Source organism: Eublepharis macularius, chromosome 14 (assembly GCF_028583425.1).
Source record: "Eublepharis macularius isolate TG4126 chromosome 14, MPM_Emac_v1.0, whole genome shotgun sequence".
Taxonomy (NCBI): Eukaryota; Metazoa; Chordata; class Lepidosauria; order Squamata; family Eublepharidae; genus Eublepharis; species Eublepharis macularius.
In genome coordinates, this window is record NC_072803.1 from 10,974,701 (window position 1) to 10,998,249 (window position 23,549).

At 45.4% G+C, this 23,549-nt stretch overlaps 1 protein-coding gene across 1 annotated transcript in view; it reads right to left on the bottom strand.

Moving 5' to 3' along the window:
• The window catches only part of JAM3 (junctional adhesion molecule 3), a 54,524-nt gene that overhangs the window by 25,595 nt on the left and 5,380 nt on the right, over positions 1 to 23,549 (bottom strand). The window lies entirely within an intron of this gene.

Genomic DNA, 23,549 nt, shown 5'->3' on the forward strand with positions numbered 1-23,549 from the left:
ACCCAGCAGGGCCAAGTGCACCTCCGTTTAAGCTGGCCCATACCAGCACTTTCCAGGATGAGGCCAGGATAAAGCAACTCCGTGGCACATTCAGAAACACAGAGGGGAAGGGATATTCAGTTCCAGGGCAATAATCCTTCTTGCTTCATAGGGTCTGGCTTCTCAGCTTTGCTTAGTGCGTGCCCGACTTCTGAGAAGTAATAAAGAGGCACTGAAATTTCAAGCAATAATCCCCAATTCCTGGCTCTCTCGCACTAATCTTCTGCATTCTTATCTTCTCATCACGATGACAGAAGAGCTAAAAGGAACCCCTGAAAAAACAGGCGATTTCTTCTCTGGGCCCAATGCAGGCTACGGAACCTACATCTGAGAGTGGGAAACTGAGGTCCACTGTATCCGATACATTATTTGATCTTTAACGCTCTATGTACCTCGGCTCTGTCCCTTTAAAAATGCCAGATTAGTGGGAGATGCAGCCACTGTGGCTTTTCTTGCATGTCCCTTCCCTGATTCTAATGCTACCCTGATTCTAATGTTGTATCTTTCCCCAAAGTTCTGCTTGCTGCAGTAGGTGGGGTGGGGAGGACTGGTGAAGGAATGGACGGGAGAAGCCGGATCTGCTTTCTTAATCGGTTGATTTAAAGGGTCACGGGATAACTCCCACTTGCAAACTGTCAACCCTACTACCTTAACCTGCCCATACCCCTGGAAAATGTATCAGCGTTGCAATCCACATTTAAATTTGTGCCACTATGCTGCCTGGTCTTCTTTTCCTTTTCCTTTCCAAAGCACAGTCATAGCATATCTCACTTAAGCTGTAGTTATGCCCCCTCCCCTAGCCGAAGGCCCCTGGGTGCTACTGTAATAGCAGTTCCTCTTCCTTTCCAGAATATCTTCACTTTGTTAAAAATGACATGCCATTATGGAATGCAGACACTGGTCGTTTTTTTTCTTCTGTATCTGATTCTGCACCATACAACGTTGGACATCATCCCTAGAGTTGTCAATCAGCCGGCAGGTTAATGGACTAACTAGCAAACCCATATTCTGTGCTGGGGAGAAGGGGGCTGGGGGAGGGGGCTGAAAGCCTGGTTCTTCTGGACTTCAACCAAAACCCAGGTAAACCTGTCTCCGATCTGTCAGATTCCTCCAGGATCCACACCTGAAATACACATGCACACAAAGACTCCGTCCAGGCTTCAATATTTTTTATAGACCAAAACCTGGCAAATAAGACCACTTGCATTTGTGATAAATTTGCATTTTTCCTAAACTCATACCCTTTCTAGAGTGGGGAGCCAAACACTCTCCCATCCCATCCTCTTTATTTTAACAAAGCCAGATGCTATTTTTCTCTAGAACATGGCACACTGAGATGGGGGGGACCTTTGGTTTGGGCTGTACCACTTTACACTGGGCTGTACCACCACTTGGGCTGTACCAATTCACACTGGGGATCAGAGAGAAAGCGTGCTGGCCTGGCGCTCTCTCTAAAATGCTAGCTTTCTGCATGTGGGAATTTGGGGTGGTAGTGGAGGATAATTCATTCACATAAACCCACCCCCAGCCCAAAGTTGCTTACCAATGCAGTGAGAATTACGCTTATATCAGCAAACATTTTAAAGATCATCTGAGCCAGCCAAAACTCTGAAAAAGCGTGTGTTCACTAGATCACTTCAATTACATATCACCATTTCTGATTTTAAAATAAGAGATATAGGCTGCCATGTCTCTTTCTCTCTGTCTTTCACACACACACACAGATTTGTTTTTTTAAAAGCATCAAGCCCTGGAAGAATCCGCCCGGATTCTTGCTAGGCTCTTTATTGCCTGGAAAATATTAGTAATCGCACATTTGTGCCAGCAACCAGAAAGCCAACAGAAGAATCCAAGAAACCCCCAAATTACTTCAGCAATACCAAAAGGGGCTTGCAAACGATCAGAGCACAAACCAAGAGTTAAAACAGCTGGGGGGGAGAGGGTTGAAGTTTTTTTTCCTCCTGTACCAGAAATCCCATAAGTACACTGGCAGAAAACAAGTTAAGAAGTTTCACCAGTGCAGAGGCAAAGCCAAGCATTTAGAAAAGAATTTTTTAAAAAAAATTCTTCCAATCCCCAGGCTAGTTTCTCCCTTCACTTATTCCAGCTATTTTTAGCCAAGTATTTTTCCAAACGTGCCAAGACTTCTCTACGATATCGTGGCTTCCTTTCCTGTAGAGGCTCTGCTTTATGCCTCAGGAGGCACGAAATCCATCCTGAATGTATGCTGAGGCACCCGTTGGTGCCAACGCTACCGGGTACACTGTTAAAAAATGCGAGCCAATTCATCCTCAAGAAGACAAAAGTAATGACTACTGAGGAATTACACAATTTTAAAGCTGACAATGAAGAAATTGAAGTTGTTCAAGATTTTCTATTCCTTGGCTCAATCATCAACCGAAAGGGAGACTGCAGTGAAGAAATCAAAAGAAGATTGAGACTTGGAAGAGCAGCTGTGAGGGAGCTGGAAATGATCCTTAAAGATAAAGATGTGTCTCTGGGGACCAAGACCAAGATAATCCATACTATGGTATTTCCCATTACTATGTTGGCCAGTGTAGAAAGCTGACAGGAAGAAAATTGATTCATTTGAAATGTGGTGCCGGAGGAGAGTTTTGCAGATACCATGGACGGCCCAAAAGACCAATAAGTAGGTACTAGATCAAAGGAAGCCTGAATTCTCCCTAGAAGCTAAAAAGACAAGACTAAGGCTATCGTACTTTGGGCACATAATGAGAAGACAAGATTCTCTGGAAAAGTTAATAATGCTATGAAAAGTGGAAGGAAATAGGAAAAGAAGAAGACCTAAAACAAGATGGCTTGACTCAATAAAAGAAGCCACGTCCGCCAGTTTGCAGGATCTGAGCAAGACTGTTAATGACGGAACATTTTGGAGGTCTTTCATTTATAGGGTCGCCATAGGTTGGAGCCAACATGACAGCACATAACGCACACACACATCCTATGTGTGGGAACAGAGGATATCTGGACAACTCCCTGTCCATCATTAAGTTAGCTGATGGATACTGCCAATGTATCCCCCTGTTCAGCAGCTACTTAAAAAGCGGCGCTGTGTCTTGAACAGAAGAAAAGCCAACAGGCCAGCAAGCTCCACCTACTGACTTGAGTACAGAGGAATGAGCGTAGGGATGCCAACTCCAGATGGGAAATTCCTGGACATTTGGGGGTGGTGCCTAGGGAGGGAGAAGTTCGGGAGAATTCAGCAGGGATGTGATGCCATAGCGTTCACCCTCCAAAGCTGCCATTTTCTTGCAGGGAATGGAACTCTATCGTCTGAAGACCAGTGGAAATTTGAAAGATCTTTAGACCTCACCTGGGCACCACTTCAGACTGCAGGACAGTGGATGCTAACGTTAGGCTAAACGTTAGGGAGAACTTCCTGAGCAATCCCTCAGTGGAACAGGCTTCCTCGGGAGGTGGTGGGCTCTCCTTCTTTGGAGGTTTTTAAGCAGATGCTAGATGGCCATCTGACAGCAATGCTGATTCAGTGAACCTAGGCATATCATGAGAGGGAGGGCAGGAAGGGTTACATCGGTGCTTAGTTCTCGTGGCCCCTTCTTACACGTCCAGGGTAATGTCGATCGCCACTTTGGGGTCAGAAGGCAGGTTTCCACAGGCCAGTTTGACCAGGGATCCTGGAAATCTTTTGCCATCTTCTGGGCATGGAGCAGGGATCACTGGGTGTGTATGTGGGTTGGGGGAGGTAATTGTAAATGTCCTGCATTTTGCATGGGGTTGGACTAGATGACCCTGGAGGTACCTTCCAACTCTTTGAGTCTATGATTCTATGATTTTGGAATACTCCTCTAGGTAGAAAAACTTCCTGCAAACAGAAAACTAGGACCACAACTCTACTAGCATCCACAAAAAAGAGAGAGAGAGAACTCAAGGGAGGGGGAATAGAACTTTTCTCCCTGCTGTGCTAGTTTTCTGTTTGCATGGAGTTCCTTTTAACACAAAGGAGGATTCAAAAGCTGAAGCCCCCTGCTTCCAGTGGCACAGTCGATTCTACCACCTCATTCTACTGTATGTGTGAACCAGGCAAGATTCTCATACAAATGAGGGCTCTTTAACACACTCAGCCACACACCCAACACCCCGTGTGAACAGCAACAGATGCATTGGCAGAGGCCTCCCCCTTTTATGCCCTTCAGCTGCCAAATCTGTGCATGAGCCAAAACAAGGCATATGGGAGCGAGCGGACAAAGTCTGTGCTGCTGTTCGCACAGGGAGCAATTGTGATCTGACCTTCCTTCACTCCAGCTGAGACAAAGGCCTTCTAGCTGTAACCACCTCCTAAAATACCGGCATCTGCCTTGATGAGAGAGACTGCCGCAACTAGCAACCGAAGCATCTTCCACCTTCAATTTCCTTTAACTGGGCTCTGGGTTCCTTAACGCTCGACATGTCATTTTCCCCCTAGTGACCTCGCTAAGTATCGGACACAAAGACTGCTCCTGTATCAAGCTTCTCTCTTGGCCATGGAATGGATTAACAATGGAGCCTTCTATCTAATGCTGGAACGTCACTTCCGCTACCCAGAGAATCTGAGTGGCAAAACAGAAAAGGCCACGACACACACTGCTGTGGCAAAAGACCATTCATTCAACGGGAAAACGCCGTAAACAGATGTATTGAGCCGTGCAAAATCCACAACCCAAATCCATGTAATGCCTTTTATTAGGACCGACCAAAATGACACAGAACACTATGCAAGCTCTCAAGCTCACCAGACCTCTTCACCAGGCTAGATGTTACAATAAAAAATTTAAAAATGAGGGAGGAAAAAAACGGATTTTCCAGGTCAAGATCTTAAGATCCTGTCTGGTCAGCCTTTAATATTAGATATTAGCAGCCTCATGGTTCATTTGTGGTAGCTGTTAAGATTATTACAGCACTTGTACTCTGGGAAGAAGAAGCAAACTTCATTCGGAGCTCTCTCCAGCAGGCGACAAAACCCATTTTGCCACATTTTTTTATCAGACGTCAAATTCTCCTAGCTCTTTGCCAGGAGCTTCCACTCTGGTGGAGAATGCCAAGCTCCTTTTTGGCAAGGCCTCTCAAACCCTCCCAGGACCTACAAATAGCTGGAGGTCTCCCAGAATTACACCTGATCTCCAGTCGACAAACATCAGTTCCCCCTGGAGAAAATGGATGCTTTGGAGGGTAGGCTCTATGGAATTATATCCTGCTGAGGTCCCTCCCCTCCATAAACGCCACCCTCTCCAGGCTCCACCCCCCAAGTCTCCAGGAATTTCCCAACCTGAAGCTGGCAGGTGGCATAAAAAATCTTGCCTTAGCCAGAAACCCCATTTTTAATTAAACTTTTTTTCAATACAGTAAAAAGATTTATATAATAAAAAGAGTATACATAATAGGTACAAAGTTAACATGTCTACCTGAACCATAAAAACCCTGTGAAATTCAGAACACTGTTTCTCATGTTTGACTGAAAATTCCATTCTCTGTGCAATCCTCAACCGTGATGGTTGCCAGCTTCAAGTTGGGAAATTCCTGGAGATTTGGGGGGGGGGGGACCTGGAAAAGGTAGGGTTTGGGGAAAAGAGGGACCTCAGTGGGGTTTAATTGCATAGAATCCACTTCCAAAGCAACCATTTTCTCCAGGGGAATTGATCTCTGTGGCTTCAAAATTAGTTGTAATTCCAAGAGCTCTCCAGCCGCCACCTGGAGGTTGGCAATCCTAGATCTGGAAGCGTCCCCTTTTTTGTTGGTTGGTCATTTGTTTCATCAGCTAGTCATTTGTTTACTTCCATCAGCTAGTCAAGAATTTTGGGCCTATTTTTTGTTTCCAATTCATAAAAAGACCAATTTGGCTGTTGTAATCATATGTAAAGCTAGAGATTTTTAGGTATGTCAACGGGGCCGGCATGTCCATAGAGGCAGGTCCGGCAGCCACCTCGAGCGCTGAGGCACCAGAGGGGGCGCCGGGGGCAGGGGCACGCACCACGGAGCTGGTGGTGACAGCAGTGCTGGCAGCTGAGCGAGAGGGCTGGGAAGCCACCTGCGCACCGCCCCAGCTGCCTGCCGCATCTGGCCCGCAGCTGCTGCGCCCAGGCAGGAGCATGCGCTGGCGGCGGCAGCGCAGGGCAGTCTGAGTGGGCAGCCTCCCAGCCCTCCCGCTCAGTTCCCCCGTGCTGCTGCCACCACCTGCACACAGCTGCGGGCCAGGCGCAGCAGCCAGCCAGAGCGGCGCGGGGCAACTGAGCTGGAGGGCTGGGAGGCCACCCACACACTGTCCCAGCTGCCTGCCGCGCCAATGGGGCCTGCTCGCAGAAGCATGCTCCGTGATCCGTCATCACGCTGTCCAGGTGCACACGCGTGCTTTGCGCGTGCACGTAGGGGCAGCAACAGCCCTGAAGTGGCCCCCAGCCTCAGGCGCCAGAAACACTGGCACCGGCCCTGTATGTCAAATACTCAATTTAACAGTAAGATTCCCTGGTTTATAGGGAATCTGTCTCTCCAGCCTGACTGATATAATTTTCACCACTTGTTTCCAATAATCTATTGCCCGTTTACATATCGATCACATCTCTGCCTCAAAAACCAGCACTTACTACTCTCCGTTCTATAGATCTTTACTAGCTTGAAAGGCAGAAATCCCGAAAGGGTGCCCATACCCCCTATCCCGTAATAATAAGCATAAAGTAACAATCAGAAATGGCCCAGAAATAACCCAGAACTGACAACCCTCGTTCTAACCATCTCATTTGCCACTTGCAGTACAAATCTAATCAAGCCTCGATAGTTAATGCTGACTGCTTTTCTCTCCCTGTCCCTAGCCAGATTGCTAAACATACTTCAAAATAAAGGGAGCTTGGGAGGGACAGCATTCCGCAGAGCCAGAGGGTTTGCAATCTTGGACATAGGCAAAAGAGCATTATGTCCGAGAGGACGGGAACATTCAGGGATAAGGGTTATCTCTTGAAACAAGAGACCTCCATCAACCTTGAACTTGGACATTTATCAGCCACAAAGCAAAGATACTTTAGCAACATCCAGATTAGATTACTAGAGCACGATCTAGTAATCCAGAAACTTCCTACCAATGCAAAAATGCTGTTACTGGAGCTGGCTGCAGAAATCACATAGTACCAATCTTGGTCCAATTGTACTAGCTGCTGATTTTATTTGGGGGCATTTCAACTTAGGACCAGGGTACTTCGAGGACCATCTTTGTCTATCCGACTCTGCTCTTGTTTTGAGGTCAACTTCTGGTATCCTGCATTAGCTGAACTGAGATAAACAAATAAAAAGTAACAGGGCTTTCTCAGTTGTTACTCACAGACTAAGGAACTCCCTGCCCCGTGAGCCCCCCTTACTCTTGACCTTCCAGAGATTTGTTAAGACTATTTTTAAATTCAGCATTTAATTTAGCATTTTTAAAATGAGCCTTTCGCTCCTACTTTGTGATCTGCTGCTGTTGGTTTTATTTAATTTCATAGCTGAATACTGGTTTTACCACTGCTGATTTTATCCTTGATTGGTTTTATTAGCTCTGAAGGATATTTAATCAGTTTTAAATCTGACGGCTGCTTAGTGCTATTTCATAGGTTGCTGCTGTTCGTTTAGATTTTTTAAAATCTGTTAATGCCCCTAAAGTTTTATAGCATTTGCTATTTGTTGATGATGTCAACTCTCTTATTTATAATGAAAGGCAAGGCATAAAAACCGGTGAATAAAACAGACAGATATCTGCACCTTATAAGATAGCTTTAGAAACCCAGTTTTCCTCAGCACTTCAGTATTATTCAGTAGGAAGCAGCGACTGCCAAAATTCTCAGTTCAGCACCACAACTCCAGACATATCAGCGAGTCTATGCAGCAACCTGCAGTGCAAACGCAGAAGCTAAAACCCATTTTGTGCACTTCCCAAAGGTGCAGTCCCAAGAACATGGGACAACTCAGCAGGAGTGAAGAATTCACAACTCCATCTGGCCAGGGACAACCTACGCTCGTCACGTTCCCAGAGTTCTCTTGTACTTGGAGTGCCTGGAAATCTGGACAGAACAATCTTATTACGGGCTACTAATACAGGCCGACCTGGCCTTAAGACACCCAAGCTGAGTCTACATCATTCCCGATACCAACAGAGATCCTGACCTCAAATAACAGGCCAGCTCAGTGGGTCAGGAAGAGAAACCTCATTAGTGCCCACTCATATGTTCAGGCCGACGTCAGACTAGGGTTGCCAGCTCCGGATCGGGAAATTCCTGGAGATTTGGGAGGTGGAATTTGGAGAGGTGAGGGACCTCAGCTGGGTATAATGCCATAGAGACCACCTCGCAAAACAGCATTTTCTCCAGGGAGACTGATCTCTTCGACCTGGAGATCAATTGTAATTCATGAGGTCCCCAGCAACCACCTGGAGATTGGCAATCCTACATGAGACCTGCACACTTTTCCAAGACCCAACAACAGTTGGGGCTCCCATTTTGTGTGTGTGTAAATGCTTAGCAGCTCTGTGTCAGACAGTAAAGACACTTTGCATACACAATCTCAATCATCATCTAACCAGCCTTGCAAGGCCGGCCAGAAGTATTATCATCATATTGTGGGGAAGGGCCGGGGGCTGAAAGAACAGCGGCTTGCATAAGGTTGTTTGTGGTGGAGGCAGGATTGCCTACTTATTTACCGGTCCTGCTCCCCTGCCTGTAACAGCAGCTCAGCAAACATGAAGATTTTTCCTCCCCATCACTTTATCCTCTTGCCAGAAAAAGCTTTGCCAGTTCAGACTTCTGAGCGGTAGCCTGCTGCTAAACATGCAGGAGCAGAGCCAGCAAAAGAAATTTGGCAAACCTCTCTTTGCTAGACCTTTAATCTCCAGGTCTCTTTCTGGCACCAAGAGGAAAGAGTTTCAAACTGGCTGCATTCACACCATAGAATAGAAGGGTGACCCCAGCACAATAGAACTGACAAGAGTTCTTTGCTTAACACAGGCAAAGCATTATAAAAGACATAAAGGCTTCCCTCCAGGGTGCAGGTAACTAACGCTGAATTTCATTGTTCCTGGGCAACATGGAAACAGTTAGTGGGGCTCTGGGAGAGTCCTTAGTTTGGGGTGGGTAGCCACGTTGGTCCGTAGTAGAATAGCAAGAGTTGGGCCCCGTAGCGCCTTAAAGACTAACTAGATTTCCAGATCCAGAGGAGTTAGCTGCAAAATAGTTAGTTCATCAGAGAAGAGAGGTGTGGTTCTCGAAAGCTTACGCTACAATAAAGTTGGTTAGGCTTAAAGGTGCTGCTGGATTCCTTTACTAGATTTCCAGAGCTTTTGAGAGTCAGAACTCCCTCTGTCCTTGTTTCGGAATACGCCTATTCTCAACATGCAGATATAGGGCCAAGCTACAAGTGACGAATGACACTTGAACAGCAAGTGGATTGAGTGGAGGGCAAGTGAACAGGGAGAAATACACTTGCCGTTCAAGTGTCATTCGTCACTTGTAGCTTGGCCCAAAGTGACAAAGGAAAGCAACACTAAAAGACTTTCTGCACATTATATGGTTCTTCAAGGCACAGGAGCTCTGCCAAGGAATCATAGAATCATAAGCTTGGAAGGGACCTCTAGGATCATCTAGTCAAACCCCTCTAATGCAGGAAATTCACAACTGCCTCCCCCCCGCCCAATACACACCCAGTGGCCCCTGCTCCATGCCCAGATGGGAAAACACCGTCAGGATCCCTAGCCAAACTGGCCTGGGGAAAATTGCTTCCTGACCCCAAAGTGGTGATCGGCATTACCCTGGGCATGTAAGAAGGGGCCACGAGAACTAAGCACTGACGTAACCCTTCCTGCCCTCCCTCTTGTGATCTGCGTAAGTTTACAGAATCAGCACTGCTGTCAGATGGCCATCTAGCCTCTGCTTAAAAACCTCCAAAGAAGGAGAAAAAAATTTATGGTCAAATGGTCCACCAGTCACGCTCAAAAGGCAAAATGAAGCACTGCGTTTGGGGAACAAGACCACCCGCCACTGCTGACAATGGACGGCAGGACTTTTGTTAGCAAGAAGCCTAAGCGAGTGCAATGTGGATCATACAGAGATACACTGCCGCCCCCCAACCCCCTTTCAGACATCAAGAACCAATATTATGTGCAGAACCGAGCTCTTCTCATAATGTTACAAGTGGGGCAGGGAACAGAAAAGCAAGTTTTTAAAGCAGGCCAGACTTGATTTACTCTGTAATCCATCGCTCTGTTCTTTATAACTGGGATGGTTTTAGGTCTATGCAGAGAGAAGCAGGGTGGTGGTACCCTACCCCATCGCAACCCGCTTCGAGCGCTCCTTGCACATAGTGCCTGCCACAGTAATGTACATTTGCAAAGGCAGGGTAACACCAGCCTAGCCAACAGCAGCCCCGCTCAATTGCTCACAGAAAGTAAGATGTTTCTCTTGCAAAGCTTCCTGCCCTCTGAACTAGTCAAGCTATCCTGACACATACATAGAAGCAGATATATAGCCTCTCCCCGCCCCCACCTCCCCGCTTAACTTATCTGAAGACTAGTGAGCAAATGACAAAGGAAAGAGGGAGGGAAAAGACAGAGAAAGACAGAGAGGAGCTCTCCTACAGATACAAAATTAGAGGTCAGCAGAAAGCAGTACAATGTGTTCTATACCGGAGGCAACAGAAGCTGCGTGTGTGTTTTAAATCCTTCCCAGCTCAAAAGGAAAGAAACGGAATTGGAAGGGCTTATCGTCCGCCTCCTCCAGTCCTGCCCCATCCCAAGTGGGAGAGAAGCTTCAATCACGCAGGAAATTTGGGTGAGGACCGCTGGCCTCTGAAGTATCTTTATGGAGGGGAGCAACTAGCCACACACGCATTCCGTGAGCAAGCAGACGCAAATGTTGGCTGGCCCCCGGGAAAGTATTTCAGTAGCCAAGTAAGACAATCCTCTGGTCTTGCTCCTCAGCAACCTTAGGCTATAGAAGAGAAACAGTCCATTGTAAATGCCAAGCTTTTGGAAGATAAACAGCATCCATCTGGAAGGCTGGAGTAGGAAGGGTGTAGCTCTGCCATGGACTTAAACTGCTTTAAGGGTTGCTCGCTCTTGCCAGGGGCCTGAAGACGAGAGGGAAGGGAAGGTGCTCCAGTAGAGAATTCTGCATCTCTCACCAAGCAAGGAACGATAATTATTATCAACGGAATAGCCCCTAGGACTGGACTTCAGCTAGGGCAGCCATCCTCCAAGTGGGGCCTAAACATCTTCCAGAATCATGACTGATCTCCAGAAAATAATAACAGTAACATTCGATTTATATACCACCCTTCAGGAAAACTTAATGCCTCACTCAGAGCAATTTACGTGTTAGCACAGTGGTTAAGTGGCTAGACTGCAAATCAGCACTCTACTGGTTCGAATCCCACTACTGCCATGAGCTCAGTAGGTGGTCTTGGGTAAGCCACTCCTCTCAGCCCCAGCTCCCCAGCTGCATTGTGGGGACATTAATAACACTGACTTTGTTCATGCACTGAGTGGGCTCTAATCTGCCTAGAAGAGCAGTATATAAGCGCAGTTGTTGTTGTTATTGTTATCCTCATGACAACCAGTTCTCCAGATCTGAGTTCTGCCTCTCTTAACCACTACACCAAATTGGCTCTCAAATAGAGAGTCTCTCTACACGAGACATCTGACACAAGAACACATGTCGGGAGATGCTATATTAGCCAGGAAGTGTAGTTTAAAAAGACAGAGCCAGTGACAGGGCAAAGGCTTTGCTGTACACTGGAGCTGTGTGAAGGGGCTGTGAAATGCCAGAAGGGAAACTTCAGCCCATTATAACCTCTCCAGGCTCGGCTCTGGAAGGCAGCTCCAGCCCATTTTCATTCCTTGCTGTCCTCTGCTTGCGATCCCGCAGTTTTAAACTGGAGAGGTGAAATTGACAGAGTTTTGGGGGGAGGCAAAGATGAAACTGACAAACCTTCTGAGAAGCAATCTCTGCCGGCTCTGTTTTTTTAAACTATACTTCACAACTAACATTGTGTCTCCCTACACTTGAAGAACATGCGCCAAGGCATCTCCTATAGAAAGACTCAGACATCAGCTCCCCTGGAGACAATGGCTACTTTAGAGGGGGGAGTCTATGACATTCTCCCCTACTGAGGTCCTTCCCCTTCCCAAACTCTTCCCTCCCTAGGATCCACCTCCAAATCTTCAGGAATTTCCCAAGCCGGAGCTGGCAACCCTAACTGCAACGTTTAGGAAGCCAGGAGAGGAAAGGTGCAAATCTGGCCCTTCCTGCTTCCCCCCCACCCATTGGCAGTCAAGTGCTTTTCATATTTGTGTGTCACTCAGAAATGGAACGCAGGGACGCAAGATCATGCAACGTTTAGGTACATAATCTTTTGCCATTTGTAAGACTGCCAACTTTGTATTGGTTGTGCTCCTTTGCCGTGAGCAGCAACCCAAAATGCAGGATTTAAGAAGCGGAAGCTTTTCCTGTCACTTCACTTCCACGTCAACGTTTCTAGCTCTCGGGGCGACAGTGACTCCTCACTCGAGTACTTGCATTCCTTTGGTGGTTAACGTGCATGACGTAATGAGGACACGGGTTCTCATGCACCTGCAGGACCAATGCCTCGTTTACCAGGGTTGACAACCCACCGATGAAATCTTTCCTCAGGCTAATCTTGCTCTGAAATCTATAAACAGTTTTATTAACTTGCTTGGAGGATTTCTTTCCCATTGCAGTCAGTGTTGTTTTTTAAAGTGAGTAAAACAGAACTAGATTTATATTGTCACAGCTGGGTTCCAGAAGGGGTAATCACTCCATACCCCTAATCTCTGGCAAGAGTTAATGCAAAGGCCAATGATAGTGTATGATTTAAAAAAAAAAAAAAGCAAGCGCGCTCAAAAGAAAACTTGTTCCCACACTGCAGAGTTGCAATATGACATATAGAGGTTAAGAACATGCAAAGTGCATCTCTGAATTAGACTGTCGACTGCAACTTTCCAACTGCAGCTGGCCGGAATAGTTGTGAGTGCCCATAAGCAAAACATAAAGATTAGATTCTCCCTGGCCTGGATGTCCCCAACATCTGGTATTTAGAGGTATGCCGTTTCTGAACTGGAAGGTCTATTTAGGCAGGTTCTGAGCCCACAAATTACCAATGCAGGGATTTACAGAGCAATATGGAATATACAATGGGCAGATACTGTGCCTGTGAAATAAACAAAGGATTGAGAGAAAAACAGCTGAGATGCAATTACATATATTTTGAGAGGGTTGCCAAGTCTCTTTCGGATGAAGGATAAAAACAAGCCAGGGCTGCTTTGCAAATGGAAAGAGAGGTGCAGATGAGAAGGGCAACATTAACCAGCCTTTGGGATGAGCTCTAAACACCCCTCGACATTTGCATATTGATTGTCCCTTGGGGAGAGGGTAACGGCACCCCATTAAGAGTCATCGTGTATTTAAGGAGCCAATATTTTAAACTGGAGACAGGAAGAGCCGGAAAACATGAAACAGGTATAAGAAGGCACAACTCATGCATCATAGAATTGGAAGGGACTTTCAGGGTCATCTAGTCCAACCCTTTTGCACAATGCAGGAACTTCCAACTATCTCCCCCCCACACCCCCAGTGACTCCTTCTCCATGCCCAGAAGATGGCAAAAAACCTCCAGGATCTCTGGACAAACTGGCCTGGGGAAAATTGCTTCCTGACTCCAAAGTGGCGATCGGCATTACCCTGGGCATGTAAGAAGGGGCCAGGAGAACTAAGCACTGACGTAACCCTTCCTGCTCTCCCTCTCACAATCTCCCTCTCATGATCATATCCATTGAAACAATCATAGGGTGCAGGCGAGGGGGGGTAGCTTCATTTCTTGACATTGGTATGAATGCTTTAGGTGGACTACTGTGAGAAAAAAAATCTGCCGCTGATGGCAGAACTTTAGCAGAACTTCTGCTGCAGCCATTTTCCAGCTGTGGAATAACTCCTGTGAACTGAGGTTGTGGTGGAAATATTTTTGCTGATCTGAATCCAAGTGATATAGTTACTGATGTCAAAAGTAGGAGAATAGGTCAAGGGCTGGCCATGAGATACGCAGGATGAATCGCAACTCAACCAAAGGGAGCTAAAACCCTTGGAAATCACCCAAAATGTAGAACTTTGTGTGGAACAAGGTCAAATATGCCACTTCTGTTGATCAAGCTACTCGATAACTAACATAAATTAGGATTATGAACAGGAAAAGAAATTTTGGAATTTACAATCACACCAGCCCATGATTCTACCTGTGCAGACTGAGACATATAAATTGGGACATCTGGACAGAAGCTACCAAGCCTGCCTGCTCGTCTGAATTCTTAGCAAACCTAGCATACAGTGCTCAGCATTTCCATTGTTTGTATTGCTGTGATATGATGATGATGATGATGATGATGATGATGATATTTGAACTATATACCGCCCTTCAGGACAACTTAACACCCACTCAGAGTGGTTTACAACGTATGTTATCATTATCCCCACAACAATCACCCTGTGAGGTGAGTGGGGCTGAGAGAGCTCTGAGAGAGCTGTGACTGACCCAAGGTCACCCAGCTGACTTCAAGCAGAGGAGTGGAGAATCAAACCCGGTTCTTCAGATTAGAGTCCCGCGCTCTTAACCACTACACCAAACTGGTGAACATTTGTTGATCAATAAAATATTAACTGGAGAAGTTTATTCTCCTAAATAAAGACTCAGCTTACATGTCGTCTTTTTTTCCAACATCAAGAAATTAGAACATTGAAGAACCCACCAGCAATCAGGCTGTATGCAAACTGAACAGCAGAGATTTAGTCAAGAAAAGAAAGACTCTGCCTCTAATAGTTTCAGTCCTTTGCTTTCAACATGAAAAGCACCCAATTGCCAAAAGACTTCTAAAAATATAGATATAAAAATACAGTACCGTTAACCTCTATTTATAGTCAATGATTCTAAATAATTTTTTCTTGTAGTTTACTAGAAAAGTAGTTTACTAGAAGGAAAAACACAGTGGCGATGAATCCTCTTGCAACCCCCCTCCCTTTGCTCCCGTTCTGTACAGCAGATGAAGACTAAACACACATAATTAAGAATGAGTCTTTACTGGCACTAGTGTGGTGTAGTGGTTAGAGTGTTAGCCTAGATCCAGGTTCAAATCCCCACTCTATCATGGACGCTTGCTGGGTAATCTTGGACAAGTTTCTCCATCTCTTGGCCTAACCTATCTCACAAGGTTGTTGTGAGGATAAAATGGAGGATTGAACCTACCTCACAGGGTTGCTGTGAGGATAAAATAGAGGAGAATACTGTAAGCCACTTTGGATCCTCATTGGGGAGAAAGGCAGGGTATACATGTAGTAAATAAAATAATACTACCAGAGGCTCTGGCCAGAGTACCAGGGGAAGACTCTTTGTGCCAGAGGACTGTTAGCAGAGCAAATCCATGGGAAGCAACCCATGTTCTCCCCCCAATAACCCCCTGATAATTCCCCTTCCTTCTCTTCATTGTCTCCTTCATGCTGAATTTTAGATTGTAATTCTTGGGGCCTCAGAACTTGTGTTTCTGCAAAACGGCAAGCATACTGTTGATGCCATAAAGATACCGGTAACAAGAGCACTCCAGATGACGTTCTCGCATTGAAAACGCATTTGACCCCTATTCTATGTCCTGAAGTAAACATGGTGTAGCTAAGATTTCTGTTGTTCTGGTTTCTAATAAAAATTAGCTTTCCCCAAACTTCTGAGAGAGAGGAATTTAGCAGCTTCAATAGCCATTTGGAAACCAGCACAAGGTAATCTTTCAACCAATCACAGGGGTGCAGTGGGGTAGGGGGAAATGTTTTACTGACACATCCAAACCAAGGCCCTTCTCTTTCGGATGAATGCAATGCTCTATTGGCGGCCTGGGGAACGGAGAGTTTTGTACAGCAGCAACAGAAGCACCTAGTAGCCAGGCATTTGGCTGGCACTGCCTGGGATGGCCTTTGGACATTAAGTTGGTCACAGGGAATCAAACCTGGGTTGCCAACTCCAGCTTGGGCAACTCTTGGATTTGGGGGTAGTGCTTGAGGAGGGTGGAGTTTCAGGAGGGATGTGATACCATAAAGCCTGCCTTCCAAAACTGCCATCTCCTTTATGGGAACTGGTCTCTATAGCCTGGAGATCAGTTGTATTTCTGGGAGATCTCCAAGCCCCAGAGGGAGGCTGGTAACCCTAAAATGAAATCTGTGGTAGCATCCCAAAGACACAGACACTCAATGTTACACCTGGCCATTTGGCTCAAAGAGAAGACCAACTGTTATAATCCAACTAAGATACCAGGGCAGGCCAATTGGGTTCACCAGGGAGGCTGTTCAGACACACTTTTAATCTGAGCAGTCTGGGGGGGGGGGGGTAATCTCATCAGGAAATTGAGTGACAAAAAGGCCAGGTGTCCTGTACCTTTAACATCTGTGCACAGGAGGAAGTTGCGGGGGTCATACTTGGTCCTGCTCAAATCCCCTCTTCTGGGCAATTATTCTAAAGTACAGGAGCTAAGGAGATTTCTTTTAACAAGTAGCTCTTCTTCCAAGGGAAGAGCCACTCAGGTTGGAGGAAAGCTTCAAACTTGAGCCAAAAGGAAAGGTGGGGTATAAATAGTTCAATTAATTAATTAATTAATTAACTTTGCATAGTGGAGTGGTAAGCCCACCCCCTATATTTCCGCCACTTGGTTGCCCCCATTTAATCTGGGCATCTCAACCTCTCATTGCTTTGATGCATATGGTTTCCCTCCACACCAAAAAGAGTACATAACGTTGAGCAAATGAAGAAAAAGGGATTTTTTAAAAAAAAGAACAGGGTGACGTGGGATAAGAATAATTCCTTCCCAGAAACCCTGCATTGGGTTAAACAAAGAAGGCATTGAACTGAGCCACCAGACAATTAAGAAATAAAAATCCAACAGAAATATACCTCCTATACTTTAACTTCCTATCAAAAGAAGAGACAGATTGAAAATGTAACCACGTTAATTAATTTTGTTTGTTTTGCTTCATCTGTTTCGATGAGCTAGGATTTCGAAACAGGTCTCTAGACAGCATTAAATTTTTAGCATACAAGGAAGAAAGAGATTGCATTTCCCCTGAACCGTGTTACAACAAATAGAAGTGTTTTGCATCGTGGAAGTAAGTTTAAAGTAATGTAGAGAGTTCCGAATCAGCATTTATTGGCCTGTGGGAATCGTATCCCAGCCTCCGCCTCCCTCCCCTCCTCCCAGTTCACTCTCGCTTCCAAAAAAGTTCAGGCACATTCCTTGGATCAACGGAGTTTGGTGCAATCAGCTGTGAAACATTACTTCTAAATTTACAACAGCACCCAGTTCTGCCTCGCGGCACACAAATAACACACAAACACCAGATTGCAAAGAATGCCACAGAAACGGATACAGTTTGCTAAGGAACAGGATCGAGCATAAAGGACTCTCCATTGTGGTTTTCCAAGTATGTTCCAACCCTTGGAAACTTGTCAAAGCTTCCTCAGTCAACAGATCAATAACGGAGTACAACTTTCCCCGCATGGCATGGACCTGGAAGACCCAGGGTTGAATCCCCCACTCCGATATGACTGGGTGACCTTCTGCCATTCACACACTCTCAGCTAAACCAACTTTGCAGGGTTGTGAAGATAAAAAAAGGAGAAGAGAGCAAAACTAAGCTGCTTTGGATTTTCAATGAGGAGAAAGGCAGGGTATAAATGAAGCTAAATCGATTATCACCAGCCTTCCTCTGCAATCTGCAACAGGAAGGGAGTGCTGGGAAGCAGCGCGAGAGGAAAGGGTTAACTCCCTCCTTCTTCCCCAGCACCATGGCCCCGATCCAATCTCATACACACCCCGGCCTGCCTACTCACAATTGTTTCAAAGCCCCTCAGGAGATCTCCCACGTAGTATGTGCGGTCATCAGTTCAAGAGAGGCAGCAGTGAGGATCTAGTGGTCCAGCTAGAGTCTTGGTCTACCCAGGCAGTCAAATAATGTGACAGAATCGTAAAAAGACTGTAAGACTTGAGACTGCAGATGACAGTAGAGCTGCCAACTCCAGGTCGGGAAATTCCTGGACATTTGGGGGTGGAGCCATGGGGGCAATATGGTTTGGGGAGAAGAGGAATCTCAGCAGGTTATAATGCCATAGAGTCCACCCTCCAAAGCAGTCATTTCCTGCAGGGGAACTGATGTTTGTCGCCTGGAGATCAACTGTAATTCCAGGAGGTCTCCAGGCCCCACCTAGGGGTTGGCAATCCTAGATGGCAGGTTCCGCCATCTTTTTATGTTTTTGTGACTTTTAATGTATTTGTGAATGTTGTTAGCCTCCCTGAGCCCATCTGTGGGGAGGGAGGGGTATAAATCGAATAAAATAAATAAATAAATGAAAAATGCCCACAAGTCAGGAACTAGCCCAGCCCTTTGAAAAGTAACATGCAAGTCCTCTTTCTGCCGCATATAGAGTGTGCCGCATATAGAGTGCAAGGATTCTGCAGCGGAGGAGTAAATGTGGAAGGTGTTTAAAAATGTTTTAAAACCTCACAAGAACATCAGCAGAGCCTGCTAGATCAGACCAGTGGTGCATCAAGCCCAGCTTCCTGCCTCACACGGAGGCCAACCAGTTACCTCAGAAGGCCGAACAAACAGGGCCTAGAGGCCGAGGCCTTCCCTGGCTGCAGCCTCCCAGCTCCGGTATTCAGAGGTTTGCAGCCTCTGTGTGGAGATTTCCTTCGGTCACCATGGCCAGGAGCCTTTCTACCACCTTCCTAGGAAACATTCACTTCAAGTCTTGTCGAGAATGGTCAAAGGAATTCCCCCTTTTTAGAACTCACCAAGGGAAGGGGCAAACACGCAAAAAAAAAGGCACCTCACATGAATCGTACTAAGCAATGCCCCCAAAAGAGCACCACACTTTATTGAGCCTCAAAGGCGATCTTTTGGAAACCCTTTCATGATTCAAATCCTACACGTACACACCAATGCGTACACCGGGGAAGTATCGAAATTAGGTTTGGATCCAAGCTACACAACATTCATCCTGGGGGTTGGGGAATAAACGGGTCAGAAAATACACAAATCCAAGTTCAACAGCCGGACATTTGGCTGGAACATATGTGCAGGGAGAATGAGGCCGAGTACGCAGACACACTACTCCATAGTCTACAAGCTTTTAAACAACAAAACAGGGAAACTTAGAGAGGGAGAAACGACTTGTTGGTATCACACTTTTTTTTTGCCAATAGCTTTAAAGCAGAGGGGCGTTCCTATTGGGGTTTGAGGATTGTACCACTTATTGCTACTTGATGGGAAACACCAATCTAGCCCTAAGTGTGGCAGAAAAGAGCAAGAGTCCAACAGCATCTATAAGACTAACAAAATTGGTGGTAGGGTATGAGTTTTCATGAGTCACAGCTCACAAAAGCTCATACCCTAACACAAATTTTGTTAGTCTTATACATGTTACTGGACTCTTGCTCTTTTCTACTGCTACAGACAGACTAACACGGCTATCCATCTTGATCTAGCCTCAGTGTGTGTCAAAGCAATCACTTCTGACCCAACACAGAGACCACTTGTATTTGATTGCCTGTTAGCCAACAACAGCAAAGTAGCTCCTAGCATAGCATTTAGAGTTCCCAAAATGCGGATGGGCCTGGAGATCTCCTGAAATCTAACTGATCTTCAAACTACAGAGATCAGTTCCCCTAGAGAAAATAGCAGCTGTGGAGGGTGAACTCTATGGCATTATACCCCTCCAAAGTTCCTCGCCTCCCCCAAACCGCATCGTCCTCAGGCTACATCTCCAAATCTCCAGAAATTTCCCAGCACAAAAGTTGGCAATCATAACAGCATTCTTAGCATTCAAAATCCCCCTTGCCAATTTAGGAGGCCGAATGCCGTGGCCCCACAAAAAACAGCCTCAAGTCTGTACAGCTGTCTCAGAGCACTTGCTTGCTTTCAAAGACAGCTGGATGTTATATCTTGGAGGAAAAATAGAGTGTGTGTGTGTAGATATATTCTTATTACAGCAATACAAAAAAGCCATTGTAGACACAAAACCTATTTGTGACTCAAAAGAATTCCACGACCCCCAACTATTTTAGCACAATCCCTCATGGATCTAACTCAGAACAAGATCTCTTGAGGAGCGGGGTGGGGAGAGTGTACAACATTTTTTAAAATGTGGTGTGGGGGAAGGACTGCTCGGTTTGGGCACAGGAGGAGACTAGCTACAAACTGTTGCTCATCTCCGAAGCTAACTGGAAGGCCTTAAGCAGGTTGCTTGCTTTCACTTTAACCAACTGCCCTAGAGTTTGTGAAGATGATAGAATAACTATCAAACATTCTGCACTCTGAAATACAGTAGAAATGTAACTTATTATGAGGAAAATGTTTGATTTAAAAAAAAAAACAACTGGGAGAGCAGGGAAGAACGTAGACACCTCCGATGTCACTTCTCTCTCTCCAAACCCATTTGCAAAATCCACCTTTTTTTATTAACAGCGCAACCCTATAATCCCTACCCCCAAACAGAAACAACAATGAAGCACATATCACCGCACAGGCATCTGTTTCCCTCCCAGTTCTATCACTGAATATCCTTTTCTCACCCTTCCATGGCTGTCCCTCTGCCAAAAGGGAGATGTACAAAAGTCAGGATGGAGAGTGAGACCTTATCTTTCTTTTATCTCATTCTATGAAACACGATACATATTGATGGCTTTAAAAAAAAAAACACAGGGGAAAGAGGCATCAATTAGCATTTTATATCTCACAGAGTTTTGTAAAATCAAAAAGAGTCCAGTAGCACCTTTAAGACTAACCAATTTTATTGTAACAGACTAAAAGTGCTAACCTAAGCAGAGTTGGTCCCTTCTAAGGCCACTGAAGTCAATGAGCCCAGAAGAGTTAACTCCACTGAGCTGTAAATTAAAACCCTGACAAGTTTTAAAACTCTGCTAGGGCAGTTTGGGCACACGCACAGAAAGTCAGGATGTGTTCTCTGAACCGTTGACACTCACCTTGGCCCAAAGGAATAGGCAGTATCAGAAATGTGTAGAAGAATAAAGGAAACTAACATCAGAAGACAAGTCACTGGAAAAGATAAAGGCCAACATGAGGTGGCTCGACTCGATAAAGGGAGCCACGGCCTTCAGTTTGCAAGACTTGAGCAACACTGTCAATGATAAGTAGTATTGGGGTGGGGTCACTAATTCATAGGGTTGCTGTGAATTAGAACTTGATGGTAGACAACACACACAACCTCGAAAGACCTCTGAGGCAATCTCAAGTATGAAAAAAGCCTTTTTCTGCACAGGAAATATGAGGAGATGCATATAAGATTGTCAGATGTGATGATTATGCATTCACACACGCATTTTGCTAGACAACCAACACAGAGAAATATGGAAATGAATTTACTTGAGAATGAACCAAAAGATTCTTCACAACTGATGTGTGACGCAGGCCAACTGTCCCCCAGGTTCTGTCCGCCTAATGAAACGGCAGCAAAACACTCACACGCACGCACAATACACACACCCCAAAGAGTGGCTGCCTCTCTCCCATTCTCCCCCTCCTCCCCAGGCCTTTATTAATAGCCAGACATGTCCCACCCCATTCGTGAATGGAATTAGCAAATGTTTTTGCAATTAAAGCCGAAAACATTTGCGTGGGACTCCTGCAACAAAGGGTGTTTGTGCGGCCAGGAGAATAAGATCCAGTATCAACTGTGCCTGCTGGGCCAAGCCCCACATTCCTAATTCCTTCATCTTCTGGGAAAGTGGGGGAAGGGCCTGAATTATGGGGAAAGTTGAAGAGGGCAGCTAAGATGCATTATTACGGGGGTAGGGGTGGGGGAGTGTTCCCCAAAGGTGCTGGAAAAAAGAAACATAAAGATATTCACATCTAAATCATAATTCGATCATGATTTGTAGGTAATTGTCAGTGCAATCCTAAACAGAATTACTCCAGTATAAGCCCATTGGTTTCAATGGGCTTAGGCTGGAGGAACTCTTCTTCTCCTACATCACACACAGATTGGGCAAAGGGGGCCTTTGCTGGTTTTAAAGGGATATTCCCTTTCCTATACTGGGACTTTACAATCTCCTTTTCTTCCAACTGTGCAGGAGCAAAATCTCCCTGCTTCTGCCACATACACACACCCCAATACTACAACAAGGGTGTAAATATCCAAGTTGCAGAAAGAGAAATCATGGCCATTTTTAGACAGACTTTCTCACTGGCCCTCCTAGGTGGGGGGGAGCTTTGAAGGGAAATGATAAAGACAACTAGTAAAGACTAACAAAATGTTATTTCTGCATAAGCTTTCACACCAAAAACCTACCCCCCCTCAAATATATAGCTTAATCCCATCTTTTCTTTCAATGTCTCTTATTTGTTTATTTGTGGGTGTCATTTATAGTTCGCCTTTCTCACTGAGACTCAAGGTGGGTTATGTAGTGTGTGGTTTCAGGTGGGTAGTTATGCTGGTCTGTAGTACAGGAGCAAGATTCAAGTGCAGTAATACCTTAAAGACCAACAAGGCTTCCCGGGTATAAACTTTTGAGAGTCAAAGCCCCCTTTGTTTAAGGTGCTACTGGATTCCAGTCTTGCTCTGTTAATGTGGTGATGATTTCGAAAAGGATGCAATACCAGACAGCTTTGTGATGAACAAGCCAGTGACACACTACAGGGATTTGATGGAGGGTAAAATAAAAAAAAAATTCAGTGGCACTTTAAAGACTAATGACATTTCAGTATGAGTTTTTGTGAGTGACAGCTGACTTCCTGAGATATGTGGAAGGAAATCAAATGGGAGATTCTATTTAAAGGAATGATTACAAAGGGACAATTACAAAGGCGGGGTGAGAGGCTGTGTGTTGATCATTTAAGTGCGAATTCTCTGCATAAATAACTAGAACATGGTTATCAATTACAAACAGATAAGCAAGGCGATGAAGTCAACTCAGGATGATGAAGTCAGGGAGAAGTACTGAGATGTTTAAGTGAAAATTAACTGATGTTGGTAACAAGGTTATGGTCTGATAAAACACGTTAAGAACAGTCAACTGACATTTCTAAAAAATGGGTCCAGCAGAGCTATTAGAGATTGTAATGAGAAAGAAAATCCAAGTCTTTATTGAAGCCAGGATGACTTGTAGCATGTAATATTTTGACTAAGCTCTAGAATTTGAAGGACTGGGTTCTGGTCCACCCAAGCTTAACGCTAGAATAAAACCTTGTTAGTGCCACAAGACTCTCGTTTGTTTTTGCTGCAACTGAAGACCATGGTGTCTCTTCTGGAATAATTACTTTGCTTGTCTGAGCCATGCAGCAGATCGTAGGAATGAACTCTCAATGCGATTCCTCCATTCCAGAGTGGCCCAAAGCCACCCCATCCACATGCCACAACCCGCATCGACAGCCCCCATATCTGTAATCTTCTCTTAGGATTTGCAGGAGAACCAAGCACAAAGGGAA